Source organism: Balearica regulorum, chromosome 5 (genome assembly GCF_011004875.1).
Source record: "Balearica regulorum gibbericeps isolate bBalReg1 chromosome 5, bBalReg1.pri, whole genome shotgun sequence".
Lineage (NCBI taxonomy): Eukaryota > Metazoa > Chordata > Aves > Gruiformes > Gruidae > Balearica > Balearica regulorum.
The window spans coordinates 62,726,132-62,744,003 of record NC_046188.1 but is presented as its reverse complement, the minus strand read 5'-3'; the positions used below and the strand labels follow the sequence as shown (position 1 = coordinate 62,744,003).

Genomic DNA, 17,872 nt, shown 5'->3' with positions numbered 1-17,872 from the left:
GAGTCTTTGGTTTATTCTTCTTTCTATAGTCTTTTGTCTTTGAAGGATTGATTTATTGCTATCTGATATGAGCTACATAATCCAGCAAAATTGCCTTGTCTCAACAGTTTATAGTTCTGCTCAAGATTTATGTTTCATCCATCCTTCCAAGGAAAGTACTTGCTTTTTCTTCTTTACGATTTTAAATGTTTGCCTATGCAGAAATAAAATCCTCTTTTAGGAAAGGAAATTAACCTAAACCTGAGTCACTTTGAACTCAGATAGCTCAATTAAGGACGTGCATTTTGTAACATAAAAACATAACATTCCCTGCCATCCATGTTCCCCTGTGCACTTGGATTGTTCCTACCCCTCATTCCAGCTCTTCCTCAGAACTTCCTCACCTTCTGCCCAGACTTCTCTTTCCTTTTTGTTGTTTCACCTTGTTTAAAACACTGTGGCCAACACAATTTTCATTGGTCTAACTGTCTTAAATTTCTGTGATTCTTTTTCTTCCACTGCCTGGAATAAGGATTCTACTTTCTGCCCATGCATAATTGTCTCCTTGATTGCTTAATCTCCTACCCGTCACCTTTCACTCATCTGCGGTCACACAGTGTAGTCCTTTTCTTCACTTCCCTCCCAAATGTGGATTCTGCATTAAAATCCTCATGAAAGCAAACGTGAAAGTTCCTGTAACAAGAGATTGTTTCTGATGCAATGATGAATGCTGCAGTTTAACATAAATAGCTATTTTATTTATTAGTAAATGGCTCCATTGGAGTATCATACACAGAGTTCTGCAGTGCACCTCGCTGGCACCTCGTAGGGTGCAGCTTGCCACCAAGTGCAACGCAGAAAGGGACAGTCCTGAGAACAGCAGCTTTATGCTCACTTGTGTGAGCATATGCTCACTTTATGCTCAGTTGTGGAAGTGGATGGGGAAATGGTGAACAGTTCTCTAGCTCAGAGAGCTGCAAGGAAGGCAACTCCAACTGAGGACTTATCACCTCCTTCCAAAATTACACAGCACCTAAACTGACCTTCTGTTACCCCTGTTTGGAGCCCTCAGTTTGCTGGAGAGTTGTAACCCCTTCACAGCACCGTTGCACCAGGGAGCGGCATCAAGAATAGAACATGGTCCTCTAGATCTGAATATGCAGTGAATCAATGAGTCTGTGAAGAGGGGAAAGGGGACATGGCCTGGGTTTTTCTTCTGCAGAAGTTCTGGTCCCAGCTGTTGGGTCTGGAAGTATTTTGCTCTGGAAGACAGTCACATTGTTGCTTTAAGACTCCAAAATTATCTTCAACATCCTCCACTTTGTGGATACACTCATAAGCAAATACATAAAGAAGTTCAAACATGCAGTTTTCACACCAATAAAACTCACATTCAAAGTGAGAGTGTTGTGGAAACCAAAAGGCTCCGAAAAATCAGGTGACCTTTATATGGACTCCTTGACTCACCTATATAGCTACACTTTTCTTGCCTCAGCTACTTTTCTTCAAAGGTGTCAGAAGTTCTGCAGCCTCTAGGTACTTCAGCAGAAGGCACAGATGCTTGATGTCTTTTAATGATCAACCCATTAAATTAGATGCCACTGACCTCTGCATCAGTGCATACTATGCACAAAATATGATAATATTAAACATTTTAAAGAGGTTTTTCATGTTTCATTTCAACCCAAATATTTCTGATTAAGACAGTTCAGTTCCTATCACCGTTTGCATCTAAACCTTTTTAAGGTTTATAATAATCTTCTATACCTAAAAAAAAAGAGTGATGACTAACATTAGTTGTGCAAGCAAATATTTTTAACCCCAGAAGACAATCAAGGGTGGCTAGGCAGGCTTCATTGCTCTCAACTAAACTACATATGGGATTTCTGATGTGATCATTCGCATTTATGATGACTGTCAATCCAACATCTGCTTTTACCATATTGGACTGTGAATATTTCAGATCAACCACTGAAATCCAGATGTGTTTGTGTCATGAGCTCTATGCACTCTACTTGAAATGATTTGTCTTTAAACACAGAATTAAGGATGCATTCACGCTTGCAACAGCATCCTGAAACGTTCCTCGTGCACAGCAGAGCTTTTGTGGGAGAATTTAGCCACCTGGGTCCAAATTCCCTAACACTCTGGGCAAGAGGCATGTGCAGACAGGACTCTCTCCCTTCTCAGTGCAACAGCTGGAAGTACAAGACAAACCATCATCACATTCTATGCCATTATTACGCCCATTCTAATTTAATTCTCTTGCACTAAAACCCCCAAAATTTTTACTATACAGTCTCCCCTCTAAGGATAGCATAACACTTTATATATGGTCACAAAATCAAGAATAGCCATACATATTTTTTCCCACATCCCTCTACACAGCTGCATAATTTAAAAAAGAAAATGGTTTATACAAGTGGTGCATTTGTGACCTGCCAGGTTTTATCAATTACCTTGACTCTGTCTTTGTCTCTTTTTTACTACTCAAGTTGAGGATTTCCACCCTGGTCACTGGCTTCCCCTTCCTTCCCTCATGTAGGGGGAGTGGAGGGATGAGAGCTGAAGGGATGGTGACCTGTAAGGGAGCAAAAGAGGCAGGACGGGCAATGGAGCACATCACATAACCTGGGGGAAGAGATATGAGAATTTTTCAGACTGACTTCATGGGGACCATGGGGTTAGCCTAAATACTAAACATAGGGAATTTTGCATATATATAATGCTTAACATCCTCCTTCCCCCATCCCCCCTCATCCCCCATCCCCCCCCCCAAAAAAAAAAAAAAAGTGGAATATTGCTGGTTACAACACAGGAAAGTTGTTGCTAATGCTTAACTCCTATCAAAACTTCTTAAGACCAATTATTAGCTTTTTTCTTTGTTTTATTCTTCCACCAAGCCTGGGTACTAACTGGTGCTATAATGGGGTCCATGTCCACACATGCAAGAGCCACGCATCCAGCTGCTCACTTGCACATGGAATCAAACACGGATGCTCGGACACTGGCACCCAGCTCTTACAAAAGTCCTCAACTTCCAAGAGAAAATAGATCTTCACAGATTTCACCAGCTCCATCTGGAGTTTAAAGTATTGCTACTTTCGAAGGAGTACAGAGCTCGTTTCTCTGTGTGTGGTAAAACACACAGAATTACTCTCTACCTACCATTAGCGTGGTCCAACGTGGCTTTCCAACTCCCTGGGACACGACGGGGAAGCACAGGAGTGTGCGCGGGTACACAGCATCTCCTCCCCAGTCACCAGGGCAGCTGCGCACAGCCCTGCTCGAGGCTGTGGATAAAAGCATACCCAGAGGACAGGGAACGGGCTCACTCTCACTAGAGCTACATTCAGAACTACGCCACGGAACTTAAAAACACAGCGCTGAGTAGGGTAAAAAGACAGGAAAGAAATACAGGGAAGTGCTCACCATAGCCAGGGAACCCACGTTTACCAGACTGGGTCACAAATGCAGTTTATTTTCCTAATTTCTGCTTGTTAACACATTTATTGGATCACCCAGCTCAGATGTGTGTAACTTCAGAAGCATGTTCCTTGTTTGTTAAAGGTACACGGCACTTCCCATATTCAAAGGAGAATTTATATTTTTAGACAAGAGCCTACATAAAGTTGCTTTTAAGAAAACATCTACAACCAATCAGGAGTATTCTGACAAAAAATTTTCAATGCAAAATACTGACTCATGGAACTCTGCCCTTTCTTTTCTTTTTTCAGTAGGAAGAAGGTCAGAGAAATATTTTTCAGAATTCTAACAGACTTTTCGGGGGGGAAAAAAAAAAGCTATGGAGAATAAAGACATTACTGTATTCACCTGAGACACAGGAGACCCAGATTCAACTTGGAGCTTTACCTGATTTGATTTTGGCCTCAGCACATCCCAGGTGAATGTCCTGACCAACTGCACGCATCTCAGCCTCCAGTACTGGCCCAGGGAATTTATGGACCCTGGGAATTTAAAATGTTCCTTGAATACTCATCAAGGAGGCAGGACAATGGCAGGAGCATGACCCAAATCTGCACAAATAATGGGAAAGAAAAACAGGTGCAAGAAGAAATTTGCCCAAACAAAATGAAAATAAAATCTCATTTTACAACATGTCTGTCAGAAACTGTGCTAAAACAGTCAGATGCCTAGTTCCTCTACTTTAAAACCAGGAAAACCAGAATTTTTTCCATCAGGACTGAAATCCCAATTTACAGTGATAAATATACTTTAACCATCCTCTTGAAAAGAATACAAGGATCATCAAATTCTAATATCCCTAAGTCTGAGGAAAACTCTCAGTGACTTTAGTAAGAGTTTTGTCTTGATGAATAGAGATTTTGGAGTTCAGGAGGTGGCCCTGAAATTTCAGGGTCAGATCTCTTCACTAGCACAACTGAACACAAAACAACCAAACTCAAAGGAATCACCCAGGACTCCGAAATTCTTCTCCTCCCCCTAAGGCGGCATGCGGCAATGGACACATTGCAAACGCGATGTGCGATTTGCCTTCTATTTGCCAAGATTCGGATTCCTTTTCTGATCGAGACTATTGTGCTATCACACCGAATGTCACTGCAGTCTCAGTAAACGCCGTAAGATGCTCCAAGTCCGTGGTTTCTCAGACTCTGCATTTCCCACGCTGCTTAGATTTACTTGTCACTATTTTCCCGCTTGATAACTGCAGGGATGAGAATATTAGGAGTGGCAGTCTAATCAGTGACCACTCTGGGCATTCAACCTGTCAGAGCTGAAAACTCATGAATGAGCTGCAGTGGTCAGTGATGTGCCAACACATCAACCAGAGCAGGAGGTTCCTCTACAACAGGGCTCTTCTTTATCACATATCCAAGAGAGGAATGGAAGCAATAAAATAAAATAAAAAATAAAATAAAATAAAACCCCCACCAAACAAAAACTAAGCAAGGATCAAAAATCACGCAACACAGATCTAAGTCTTTTTTCAGCTTGGTGAAAATAGAACAAGATGTTTACTTGCCCTTTAAACACTGTATCAGACAGGTATTGAACTAAAGATGATCTTTTTTTTGCAAAGTCATCTCAAAGATCAGACCCTTTCTCACACAATGGATCCAAATATGAAATGTGCACAAATTCTTATAAATCTCATCAACAGCTATTTAAAATATATATATATAACAAAAGCCACAAGTACAAGTAAATGAATTCAAATGTTCACATTGCTCAATTAAAGCTCAGCCAGAGATGGGCCTGGGCAGCTATGGCCCCAGTTCAACAAACCACTTAAGCATATGCTTAAAACAAGCTCTGGATCAATTCCCAGCGAGGATTAATGCATATTCGTAAATGCTTTGCTCCTTTGGAGATCACAGAATGAAATATTCCTGAAAAAGCCTTAAAAAGTAAAAGTACAGTTTTGGTTGCTTGTTTTTAAATTTGCTTAAGCCAAACTGAATATTCTAGACTCAGCAAACTCTCCACAGACAAAGGTTTATTTTCATTCTATAGCACCTTGTGCAATGAAATTAAGATTTCAGAATGTAGCACAGGGCGGCCAGAGGGAAGGATGACAACGGAAGGTGGAGGTTAATGCAGAAGGACTGTCTGAGCTTTCCAAGTACATTATAATAGAAAGCACATGAATAGGATGGCTAAGCCGGTAGATAATGATAAATCAATCTACTGCTATTTCTGTGGCTCTGCAAGATGCACATGTCCTGACACTCCTGTTTATGTATTAAATTGAGAATGTGAATTGATACAAAGTGAAATGTTTTCTTTCCCTCAAGCTCCTCTTGTGCCTAGATGGACTGATGTTCACACTCCACTTTTTCCCTTTGGTTAACCAAAGAAATAAATTCTTGATTAGATCCACATTATTCATGTTTTGCAGAGAATTTTTTGCCTACACATACAAGTCCTGCTGGGGTAAGCCAGCAGAGACCTATTGACTTAGTGTCGTAGCAAATTACATGGCCCTATAGTCAGATGAAATATTAACTCAAGGGACTGATATTTTCACTGGATCAAAGACTGACTAATGAGAAACAGAATACTTGTTTTCAAAGAGGGTTTAAAAAGTTAGAACAAAACACAGATCACTTAATATACTGCAAAAGTTGTGGTAACTTCCTGACAGTTTGCTTTCCTACAAACCTCTTAGCCCTGATTTATTAATATTAGATGCTGTGCCAAGTTCATGTCATAAAGGATAGATGCTGTGTGCCCACGCTCTGCTTGGAACTGCATAAACATGATCATCAACTAGATTTGACATCATAATCAAAACAATGAAAATAAGTTAAAGGTGGCAGGCAACATCCAAGAAACTGTATTAAGAAGCTCTGTCTACATTAAGAAAAATAACATTTGTCTCCACTGAGGGAGGGAAGGACTTGTTTTTTAAAGGAATTCAGGTGCTTAAAGAAGCAGATGGGTGCACAGTGGGATTTTTAGAAGCTCTTAGATGGCAACTCCCACTGAAATCACTGTGTATTAGGCAGCTAGGTATTTCGGAAAATTCACATTACCTGCATCTTTAAGCACCTAAATACCTTTAAATATTTGGCCCAAAGACAGCTTACTGTAACGTCATAGGGAACAGAATAGTCCCTGCTCAAGGGAAAATAGTTTATTGTATGGTCAATTAATTTTCAAGCAAGAGAAATCCATATAAGCAATTTGTAAGAGAAATAAGGGCAGAACGCCTGAGCTATGACTTCTGAACAGCATTTTGTAATTGAAAGAAGAGATATGGTACACAAAGAAATCCTGGGCATTTTTTTTGCAAGATTATAACAGAGATGATACGGGTACAGATTAGGTGCTCATCTTAAACTGGAGCACATCTGGAACGTACGGGACTTAATCCCACCGAAGAGTAAAAGATAAAAGTGGTACCTCGGTGTTTGTGAAGGGAGTCAGGGGCTGGTAAGCGTGAGGGCTATGGGAGGGACACACACCCTGCAGAGAAGGCAGGCAGATGGATGTGGGCGTCATTTGTCTCTCTGGTCTGGGAGAAAGACATCAGCAGTCGTCGCTTCTGTCCCGAGGAAGCTCAGGAATTCCAAACATGAACCCGTAAGATTTTTAGAGACATTTATGTCCACCCACTGTGATGGGAAGGGGGCACTGCGGGTGTCACGGAGGTGAGACACTCCATCCAAAGCGGCTCACTGCCATTTAGTTTTCTAATTCCACTGGTCCAAGCACAAAGTGAAGAGGCCTAAGAAAGCACATCCCGCACAAATCTTCTGACTCCCACTTCAGCAGTGGAAGCCACAAGCAAAGGCCATCTACAGCCCAGCTTGCATCCAGGCTTTGCTCCATTAGCCTGAGGTCCAGGAAATTAAACAAGTTTCTTGGCTTACCTTTTACAGAAGAGGAAAATAACAGTTATAGTTTTGCACTGTGCCACCTTTCAGTGGCAGAAGAGGATTTCTCCTGCATCACCAATCTGTGTATCCCATCCAAGTCACTTCATTTAACGTGGGAAAAAACAAGCAGTGACAGAACAGGGCCCTTAGACTAAGGCTCCCAGCATAATGCAGCCACAAGAATTTAACAAGTGGGATTTACTTAACTGGTCACTAAGTGTTAGCATTGCTTTAAAGACATATGGCTGAAAGTGTTTCTCTGGCCATAAAGAAACAGAACCGAGAGAGCAGAGAAAATGCCTGGCAAGCAAACTCTCTCTCTCTCTTTTGTTTAATAGCTCTCTTCAGACTGGTAAGCCTAGAAAAAGCTTCATTAAAGTTAATGGACAAATCTTCCAGGGGGAAAAAAAAAAACCAAAAAAACTTAAATGTTACTGGTTTTGGTCTGAGCATGCACAATTTTACTTCCTCGCAGGACTCGCCCCAAGACAGCAATCTTCAGGTCAAATTGCATAGATATTGACAGCTTTCAGGCTGGCTTTGTATCTCAGACCTGATGAGTGACTGGCAGAGTTCATGGGCCAGGTTCACAAGCCTTGTAAGTGGGCACAGCTTCTCTGAAGTCAGTCGGAGACCTGCACGCATTACAGGAACGTCCCATAAATAGACCAGACCTGTGTCCATTTGTACCAGAAATGACTGCAAATTACTGCCAGCAACATTACAGAGAGCATTTTCTCACCCTGTGGACTTCAGGGAAACAGTTCCTGAAGATACCATACAAAAATACCCCCTCCAAGTCACTTCCTTAGCTACTGCCATGGCACCCTTTCCCTTAACATTTAAACCCTCTCTTCCACACCAATGCTAATTGCAATTAGCCTTGCTACACCTCCAGTGTGCTGCTACGCTTAGTTTTCAATAGGTGACTCAGGCACAGATTGTGACCTTCACTGAGTCCCAGCGAGTTGATGGGGAGACACAGCGAGGTGCTGGGACAAAGAAAGTCGAACATAATCCCTTACATAATGGACTTAACACTCAGTCTTTACCCACAACAGGCATTTCGCAGAAGAAATGCTTTAAATAGCTTCTTTATAGATTCACAGTACACAAAGAAGTAAACTTACTGTGCTGTATGCTTGTAAACAAAATCTTAAAAGCCCAGTTAAGAAATTCAGAAGACCCATACATGCTGCCATTTTAGATTTTAGATGAGATTTTAAATGGATGGCCATTAAAAAAAAAGGCCACGTGACTTCCACCCTAAGCCAGACTAAACTGCAACTAAGGATGGGACTCTGCACAAAAAAGACTCTAATACCACACAACCTGAGGTGAGACATAACAAACATAATCTGCAGTTCCCATTTGGGTGTTGGAAGGTGTAAAAACAGTGTTTGAGATGTCCTATTCTTGCCAGACATGAATGCTGCAATCAAAGATAAAGTATCCCGCTGTGAAGTCTGCAGTTCATACAGGGAGCAGAATGTAACAGAGACCACTTACACAACATGAGACTCCTGACTGCCCTTGGTACAAGGTTGGCAGAGACCTTTCTGGATGAACAAGGAGGAATCATTTCTCATTAGTGGACCATTCCTAAAATTTTTACATACGATCTTATTACAAGACAGTATAATATTGCTAACTGCTGTTTGTTCAAACTAATACAGTTAAAGCAATAGAAGAATGAACAGATTTTGAGACATAAGTGACTATTTTTGGCAATTTTCAATAATATATCAGTAAAGTGCATCATGTTGCGGCTTCTTCATGCAGAGGCAAGTGCACTATCAGAAGAATTAGTAAAGTACTCTGAAAGAGATTTTAAAAATCTGAGAGGATTTAAGGGATTTCTTGGCAGCACTCAGGCTACTCATCAAAACCCACAATGTTGTAATACTCACTGTCAGCTCTCCAGTTTATAAGCAGAGGCCAAAAAATGTGGTCTGATGATCCTCCTATAAGCCAGAAGACTGAACTCATGTAGTCACCAGGAGAACTGGCAAGGCTCTCTGACAGGAAGAAAAAAAAAAAAAAAAAAAAAAAGAAGAAGAAAATTAAACCTTTGGGGGTTCAACTTGACAAACCTCACTTTTTCTCCATCAAAATGAATGGGAAGACATCCAATATTTCACTGTGCAAACTTAGCAGTCCCAGCTGGGGGCTGACACACTATATGCAGTACAGGACAGAATGGGGTGCATAGGGGACCCCATGATTGTAGCTTCACGCTTTGATTCCCAGCATCTGTTGAAGTTTCTGCAAAGCTATTTTAATTTACTCCTGAAAATACACTGACCCACACAGGTGTAGGTCAGTGTTGCTACACTGATACTTACATGCTTATGTCCTGACTGACCTCCTGAAGAAGGTTGTGTGAATATCTGCTTTTCAAAGCTGAGCTTCATGTTTTAGGCATAATCTAGCCACAATGCAAAATCTATCTTATGCAGACTCTAGCTTTTTCACTTTTTACTTTCAAAGAAAAAAAAATCATTAACACTGACTTCCGTAATTTTTAAAAAAATGTCCATCTTGATTACTGTGGAATCCCTGAAATAAAGTGTTAAAGGCTTTCAGAGCTTCTGTCAGCCTTTAAGGACAGAGACAAGTATGTATTAGCCCATGATACACATAGGCAGAGGTTATTAGCTACTAACAGCTTTCCTTCCCCGATCCAACTCATGGCTCTACTCTCTACGCACAGCCACGGTCCCTACGTCTGTTGAGCTGCACATTCCTCCTGCACGTCTTCACCTGGGCAGCAGCCCTAGTTCATACCTCGCACTCCCCAAAGACATCATTCCCTTGAGATATTTTTCACCAGTTATTAGCTTTCAGTCCTCTTCTCTGGATTAGACACCACAAAACTAATTCTATTAATTAATTAATCTATTGTCTAATTTTGTGTCTGGATTGAGAGCACTCTGGGGCAGGGCCAGCTTTTCGTTCTGTTTGTACCGTGCGTCCCATAAGGGCCTTCCTGCGATAACTGAAATAGTAAATACATAACCTCCATGTCATTAAAGAGAGTCATTGGCGAAAGGAAGGAATGAGTAAGTGCTAATACCCATCATGCTAACCTGTGGATTATGCTTCCTCTCACAACAACAGTGATCCAATGGAAAAATTAAAACTGATCAGTGTAATTGTTTCAACATTAGATGCAGAACCTAGAATCAGAAACTGAGTAGCTGCAAGGATTGCTTGAAAGCCAGAGTAAGCATCACCGACCTTGCCTGTAGGTCAAGTGGTGAGACTGAAGATAATACTCTGATTCACAGCATGGTAAAAGTACTTTTCTCCAACATTTTCCAGTAGGCTTCTCTGCAAAGCTACCATAACTAAAATGAATTTGAAAGGTGTTCTTCAAGAACTCCATAGTAAAAGAGGGGGTGGAGGGATTTTACCACTTTTTCCAAAGCATGCTGGTATCACTTGACAATTTTTTGTCAGATCAATTCAAATTCACTTTTTCCCCCTGAGAAGTATAAGATTCATCAGCTTTCCCTGTCTGATTTCTGCTGTCAAACACATCAGGGAGCATGTACCTCTTCATAATTCAAATTCTTTCCTGCCCACCTTAATTGTATGTCTCTTTTCTAGATGTAACATAGTAAGAATGGGCTGTCTAGAAGGGAGATTTCCTCTAGATGTCCTTATATGGCAGGTATACGTGATCACTGAAGGGTAAGTTCTATCCATAATCCTTTTGTCATCAATTTATGTTATGTCCCCATGCTTCATGACAGCCATTTTGATGGCCTTGTCCACAGGGAATATTGCCATGAACTTCCTTAGAGTCTGCAAAGAATGAAAGGAAATTTGTACCTCCAAGTATAAGTAATTCCAGCTGTTTCAGGAGAAATTAAAATGCTCCTAAATTCATGCTCCTCAGAGGCAATAAAACAAATCCTGATTTAGCTGATTGTCTTAGCATAGGACTTGAGGATAACTTCCCATTTCTTTGGAAGCCAGTTAAGATCTCACATATTTCCATTTACCATTAATAACTTCCAGTCAGCCAATAAGCAGATCTGTTGATAACAAGGGGTTGGTGTGACAGACAGTAATTGCTAGCAAAGAGTAGGTGTTCATCTCCGTGCTTCAAGTTTCACAGAGCTCTAACAGTCTGTAGATCCTGGAGTTTGGATGCACGTGGCTTTTTGCTTATACCGACTCTGTCCCCAGTGTTATACAAAAGGCATTTGGGCTCCTATGTTATTTGTGCTACATCTGCAGGGATTAGGGGTCTGCAACTCTGCATCTCCACCCTTTTAACTCCAAATGTCACACATTGCTAGGGAAGACCTTTAAAAATACTTAAAATTTGATCTGCAGCACTGGATTCCTTCAACACAGGAGCTTTCTGAAACATCTTTATCATGTGGTACCCACTGAGGATTGTAAACATCAGTTAAGGTAAGGAAAAAAAAAAAAAGGAGTTTGCATTACATAAGTACTATAAAAATATTGAACAAAAAAAGAAAGAGAAGAAGGAAAAGAGAAAGAATGCAAGCCAACTGTAATGAGGAAAGATGTTCTTACCCTGATACTTTGGGGACTTCTGAAAAGAGTTCACAACTCATTGGTGTGAAAATATATCAAGGTTACTGAACCTAAGGCATGTCTCTGCTAACTGTTGCTTACTCTGCTGACCTTTGTGTCTGCTTACCCAGCTTCCCTAGGACTTGGTAAAGTGTACAAAAGGTATCCTTTACACCAGGTGACCAATACTTTGGGCTAAATTCCCATTGCTTACTGTGCAGCCAAAGACCTGTCCCCTTGTTTTGCTCCCACATTTAAACAAACCGAACAACCGTTATCTCTAAACTTCATTGTAAACACTGGATGCCTCAGAATGAACTTATATATGGTTAGATATACAAAGGAGGTGTTATGCTTGTTTCTATCCATACAGAATAAATATGGTGGAGGGGGTGTGCGCATGTGTGTGTAGTGGTGGAGAAGCTACAAAGCTCCGTCATTGATTAACTTAACTGTCAATCCCTTCAACAGAAAAAAAAAAAAGAAAAAAGAAAAAGGCAAAATAAAGCACGTCAAATAAAAGGTTGTTCCATCCTTTTCATATTCCCTGGCATTTCAGAATATCTATAGTGGAGATTTCTCCTCCTTTAAAAGAAGAAACTTCCTAAGACTTCTGTTTCTATGAGACCTTTCCAGGCTTATCATTATTCAAACAATTTCTCATTCAATTAAACCACTGCATATTTTAGAAACTTGGCATTCAGTGTTGTATATTATTCCTTGATGCTCTCAGCAAATCTAAAGCTATGGCTCTACAGAAAACAAACAAACAAACGAACGAACCCCAAACCCCCCAAAATCTGGAAGAAAAGGCACCGGTACCTGTGCCTGAGAGATGCTACTCTTGCCTTTCTTTTCCTTGCCCTATTTAGACAGATTCAACCTTGAAAGAATCCTGCCATTGCCTACTGCTGGCTGAAGCCCCTTCTTGTTAAAGTCAGAGAGAATCAAAATAAGGTTTGCAAAGACCTGAGAATAAAACCAAAACAATCACCCAGCCAGCAGAGTAAAAAGAAATTGTAAGCAAGTATTTGTATCAGTAAACTTGAAAAACATCATCTGCTGTCTTCACTTAATGTCAATAGTTACTGATGTCCACTCTCATAAATATCATCTTGTAAGTGGCTTCTCATCCCTTTCCATCCGTGCTACCCCTCCCCCTCCACACACACTCTGTTGTAACATACGGCAAAATTGAGCTCTGGAAGTAAATTCCAGGCTGGTGTATTGGCAAATCTCAACAGATTTCCATGTAGTGCTGGCAATTTACACCGACAGCTAATTTGACCCATTAAAGAAGTTATTCTGGTGAATGAATTAGTTTGTTTACGAGTAAAAGGAAGTAAACTGCAAACTAAAGTGCTATTTGAATATTCCGTATTTGCAAACTCTGGTTCAGCAAGGCTTACACTGTAGTTACATTTGATTAGAACCGATTCTGTGGTACAACTTAAGTACAGGTTATTTAATGAATATCTTACTAAAATAACACATTTTATCAATAAACGGTAATATTGAACTCTACCTCTGTTCCCCCAACTCTTTCAGAAAAAATACATATCCATAAATATACATACATTGTTCATATGCCTGAAGGCCAAGTGAATATACTTAGTGCTAGTTGAAATAAGACAGTTGAACGCTGCTGAAATCTTACTGAAGTAGCTAGCAAAAGGCCTGAGGAACAGAGCACAATAAGCGTTCAAAAACATCTCACAATGTAATAATCAATGTGTAATACGAGCTAGGGGTTAGTTAAATAAAATGTGAAAGCTGTATTAATGAACCCTTTCGCTGTCCAACACAGCATTTCATTTTCTTTCATAGGCTGCATAATGCAGGGCCTGGGAATAAATTATAGATGAAACCCCCATCATATGTTTATAAATACACTAACATTAGCATTTTACTTCCTCATAAATCTGCACCAAACATTCAGGCGCAAGATAGAAAGCCCTGTAAAACAATGATATATTCTCTGCTTGCAAGACTTGCCTAGTGGCCCATTCATTTCTACCGCTGTTCTTCAAACATTACTTTCTTCGCTCATGCCCCCTCATTTAAAATCCATTTTAATTTAAAGATGTTCGATGCAGTCCTAGTGGTACATTTACTCATCCTGGTTATACATCATGGAGCAGGGAAAAGAAAATTGTTTAATCTAGAGATACGGTTCACTGTGGTCACCACTGAACAGTGGAGTAATTACCAGATCAGCTCCGCTAAAAATGCACTCAGGGTGTTCTGTGACCTATCATCTTCTAATCTGCATAGTGAAGTATAGCTTCATAACTATAAATTGCTGACTTAATTAAAACCAGGACCTTTCTGTCATTTAATTACAGGGAGAAAGGTTATTGCTTAAATGCAATTTTCCAAATGTGATTTCTTAACAGTTATTAACTGCTTCACCATCATTTATTGTTTCAGATTTTTCAATTTGAAAATAGTCCCTGTGACAGAAGTAATGACTTCATGAAAAACTCAATCTAGATGGAGCTGAGCAGACCCATTTGTTTCTCGTAAGTGGAGCAGACAGAAAACTTGAAAATGTCACGGGAGGATCCTGTGATTGCTCCACTTTACAGGAGTAATTAAAAACCAAGAGGTTGTATTAAAGGTGAAGAGAAGAGGTTTATGACAATTTCAAGGTTTTTTTCCCCTTACCAAAATATTGTGCTTGCATTTTCAACTCTATTAGGAGAGGTACAGATTAATAATTGTTAATTTATCCTAGCCCAATACACGATATGTGTACCAATAGACTAAAGATAAGCCAGGTAGCTCTGCAGCTTTTTTATTGGTCTTCCAAGAACCACCTTAATTTGAAGAAAAATAAGTTCCATATAATTTTCCTCTGCACATAAAGCTTTTCACTTCCAAGAACTGTTGTTTCCATGAAGTGCGCAAGTGCATTGTAACTAAAATTTGAACAGCAGCTCATTGTCTAAGCCAGACCTTGTCGTCCAAGAATGAACTTGATTTTGCTAAGCCACTTTTATACCAATCTGAGTCCAGGGAGAGAAAAATCAGCATCAAGACCTCCCCTGCAGAGTACTGCATGAAAATCTACTTGAAGGACAAACCTGGCCATTATAACTCAGAGGAACAGCTACAGCCTGAAAGGCCTCTTGCAGGGCACTGCAAATCCAATGCAAGGCCTAAAAAAAAAAAAAAAAGGGAGAAGCCCCACATGCTTGCTGTTGCCAGGACAACAATTTCTTGCTCCCAATAAGAACACATTTTTAATCCGAATTTTCCTTGCATCCCATTTTATGTAATTAACAGTCCTTCCAAAATATGCATGAATGTTATATGCAAGAGGTTTTGCAGATCAAGGGAAGTTTCATTATTCAAGAATATCATAGGGAGCTAAGAAGGTTTCTACCAAGCAGTCACACATTCCTTTGCCCTTGTGGTGACGATCCCACATTCACACAAAGCTTCACTGACATCATGGGCTTTAAGATACTGGGGGAGCTAGTAGTGGATATGGCAGCACTACAGATCCATCCATTTTAAACAGCTTTGTGATCCTGTAAGCATATCACAGTCTTCAGTTCATTAATCCTCCAGCATCCTCATAAGTGAGGGGAGAGCTGCTATCCCCAGGTCATTGGTGTGGAGCTGGAGGAGAGAGGCCATGTCACTATGGTCTGGGACCTCCAGGTCCTGGGTTAGAGGTCCAAGAACAGAGCCTTTTCTTTCCCGAACAAACGACTCACACGGATTCATTTTATGACCACTTTTCTAATGTTTTCAGCTGCATATGAACTAATTGTGAGAATGTGAAACATGGTGGAAACTGTTATTTAGTAGTTAAATTCTGCAGAGCAGTTTGCTGCAGATATTCACCGTATGCATGGTGCTGGCTGGATTGCATACGCCATGTGGCAATGTTTCCTCTCCCTGCAGCAACACAGCTGAATATTGCCCATCCAGAATTTGCTCTGGGTTTACTATTAACACAACACCCAAAATATTTTCAAACCACGTGTCACCTCTGTTCCAAAATGCATTACTAAGTGGAATACAAGCTTTTAACTCTCTTTTTTTTTTTTTCTTCTTTTTATTGTGAGGACAAATCATGGTTTTGGTTAGTCACCAAACATATGTGGTATTGGTTTTGTTCCCTGACTGGTAGACTTGCATAACTTAGCAATGGAATCAAAACTGTAAACAGACGACATATGTGAATGTACGATGTGCAATTTGCTTTCAGCTAATGATCAAGCACTCTGGGTTACAGTTTGCCCTTGGCAAGTATATCTGTACTAGCATAGCTTGAATCCTTACATGTTTACACTCAGTGCTGGCAGGGGAGTGGCAGTGTGGCGCAGGAAATAGCACAAGGGAACATGAATTATCTATTTTAGGACTCTCTGGAGATGGCCTCTGCAAGAATAAAAACTGCAGAGCAAGAAAAGGCAAGAGAGAGAAAAAGTGGAAGAGCTTAGGAGAAAACGGGAAAGACAAAATGCAGCCACCATAGACAGAGAATAGGAAAAGGAACGGTGGGATACAGCCACATTCCCTGGAATGAAAACACAGCAGCTCTGAGCAGAAAGAAAGCACCAGGCATAGACTGTCTTGACAAGGATTCAAAATCTGGACTATCCTGCCAGGCCTAATCAACAGCAACATCTTAGTGATACACACTATAGTCTTACCTGTTTATTTAGAAACCAGTGTTATTGCCAGGATCATGAAATTACATGGTAGGGCTAATAAATTACATGATTTTTCTGACCTTTTTACTATGCAGAGGAAAGCCTCCCTTCTTGCTGAGAGATCCGTCAGAGTGCAGAAGTATCTCCTACAGAAAACAATGCATCTTACATCCCCATTTAAAATAGAGCTAGAAATTATACTCAAAGGAATGTGCACTAATCCAGTGCACTCGATGAGTTTTGTAACAATTTTCCAGTCTCAATTCTACACTCAAACCACTTGTGTTTCATTCCCCAAAGCCAATAGCTACTCTGCAGATGGTGGAGGGAAAGCCAGTGGCTGGCACTACAGACTTCGGACTGGACTGCGTCCTGTGGAAGCTGCAGAAGAGTTCCCTACTATCACACCCACGCTAGGTGTGAGCTGTCATAAAGCCCTTATATTTGTATAGGAGTCCTAGAGAACAGACATTCTCTAAAAGGGTCTAAAGCACACCTGTACAATGTAATGATGGGTATCTTTTGTCTCCAACCCTTCTCAAATAGTTTTCTATCTCCGATGCCATTGCAGATGGTACTAATCCGAGAATCAGAGCCACTAACATCAAAGCTGTTTCCTCTTTAACACCTGACAGATTCTCATAGGTTTCTGTAAAGTAGATACTCTTTTAGTGAACACCGAAATATTAACGGATGCCCATAGGTCAGTTAAATTCATCATTCAACCTTGGATATGCTGAGGACCAGTTATCTGCTCTGGAGAAAACTTCTCATACTCACCTATTCAGAAATATGCACCGCTATTTCACAGACAGAATTGCCTTGATCATGTGAAACAAGACCTGATTTCAGTGGGGTCTGCCCAAGCGTGTGCTTACAAAAATCCTCATGCCATGCTGTCTTACAAGCTTTACATGTTTCCCTAAGAATTACAAAGACATATACTCTCAGAGACGCAACACATGGATTGCAAACCACACCATTATAACAGGACATAATGGCCATGCAGGTTAATAGCCTGAAAATATAGAATGAGCCTTTTTTTGTAATTCCCTACAGTTTGTTCATTTGATTAATTGAGCCCATTCAATTTCCATTTAAGACTATTAAGAAGTCTGTAGCTCTAGCTATTTTTGTCTGTGAGGCTCAGCTTGGAGATTTCAGAAGCTTAACATTCTAGCTGCATGTCACTGCCACCATTGTCTCTTGTCACAATTCTAATTCTATGTTCTGATAATAAAATTTCATTAGTGTCTGCACATCCTTTGCCTTACCTTTGAAGTACTGTCTTGTGCTGAAACGATT

General features: G+C 40.4%; 2 long non-coding RNA genes across 2 annotated transcripts; both read right to left on the bottom strand.

The window, feature by feature from the left end:
* Nucleotides 1-1,457: 1,457 nt before the first annotated feature.
* Nucleotides 1,458-3,302, bottom strand: LOC142601936 (uncharacterized). The gene is made up of 3 exons (XR_012835511.1): nt 3,148-3,302; nt 2,439-2,560; nt 1,458-1,518 (listed from the first exon to the last, which is right to left on the bottom strand). It is a non-coding gene; the product is annotated as an uncharacterized LOC142601936 (long non-coding RNA).
* A 570-nt stretch (nt 3,303-3,872) lies between these two features.
* Nucleotides 3,873-16,714, bottom strand: LOC142601934 (uncharacterized). The gene is made up of 3 exons (XR_012835509.1): nt 16,648-16,714; nt 9,254-9,361; nt 3,873-4,016 (listed from the first exon to the last, which is right to left on the bottom strand). It is a non-coding gene; the product is annotated as an uncharacterized LOC142601934 (long non-coding RNA).
* Between the last annotated feature and the right edge of the window lie 1,158 nt (nt 16,715-17,872).